The following is a 1,434-nucleotide window of genomic DNA, read 5'->3' on the forward strand; positions in this document are numbered from 1 at the left end:
CCCAGGGGCGGACTGGCCAGGTGTGCTAGTGTGCCGTAGCACACCGGGCCGGCTTATACGTGTGGGCTGGGCCGTCGGGGCATTTGAAATTGTGAACATTTTACGATATTACCAATACATTTATTTAAATTTATTTTTAAATACGAAACAGTAAAAATTAAAAAACACTGCTATTAGTTGGTACAATGCTACAATAATTTCAAAGTCGAACCATAAGTTTATAATAATAATAATTGTATGAGCATATTAGGTATGTTGTACCTATAGTGTATTATAATTCTTTAAGCAACAATTTTAAAAATCAGTTTCATTCAGAAAAATGGTTAAACACTTTATCTGATTTGGTTGGTACATCGACCGCCAGAAAGTGATTGCTAAACTACAATTATTCAATCATTTGCAAATATTTATAAAATATTGTAGATTTGTTAAAAAAGAGAACAGAATGATGACATTTATATAAAGTTTATATTAAAAGTAATGACTATAATAACGCGACGATTCTGAAATTAATAAAGATGATTTTGGTTTAATAAGAGTATGAATTGCGACAATAAAATAAATGATAAAAACAATAGTAAACAAACATCAAAAATATCAAAAGGATTATATATATTTATGATTTTTATAAAGTGTATCATATTATAACCTATTGTCTATTTATAATTTATACCCGAAAAAGTAGGTATTCATAAAGAAGCTGTTATAAAGGGGTTTGGGCCGTTTAGTTGTATAGAATACTGGGCTGTTTACCTCCCAGTCCGCCCCTGGCTACGCCACTGGCTAACTTTAAAGTTAATCGATTCTGACTTGAGATGACTGACTAGCTAGAGTGCTAGACACTTCAACACGGTTTTCGACATTACACTTTTTACACAAGAAAAGCACTGGACATGTGACGGCTCATACCACTCTACCCGCTGTGTAAGTGGATTGCTCATTTTGGTTTCGTGCAAGTTTTTGCATTTTTTTCACGTTTTTTTTTTTCATATAAATATATATACGAGTATATGACACTATAGTTAAATGTTTTTATGTATTTTATTGGTTAATATTTTATGTATCCTATATATATGTTATTTATTTATTAGGAATTATAATTGCACATTTCCCAAAATGTTATGTTATATTACATATTACATTTGTTTGTAAATTGTATTTATATTGTAGATAGTTTGTATTTTTCGTAAATTATTTCGTATGTTATGTGATAGGGTTTTCACTTATAGCCGTTCAACATTGGGTCTGCAATCCACAGTAGGTGGATTGCCTACCTAGGTGGCTAACTTGAAAGTTAGGTAATCGATTTTGACTTGCTGCTAGACACTCCAACACGGTTTTCGACTTTATACTTTTTACGTAAGAAGAAGCACCGGACATACAACGACACATTCTACTCTATCCGCCGCAGCGGATTGCTAATTTTTTTTCCTC

Source organism: Acyrthosiphon pisum, chromosome A1, assembly GCF_005508785.2.
Source record: "Acyrthosiphon pisum isolate AL4f chromosome A1, pea_aphid_22Mar2018_4r6ur, whole genome shotgun sequence".
In the NCBI taxonomy this organism is placed as follows: domain Eukaryota; kingdom Metazoa; phylum Arthropoda; class Insecta; order Hemiptera; family Aphididae; genus Acyrthosiphon; species Acyrthosiphon pisum.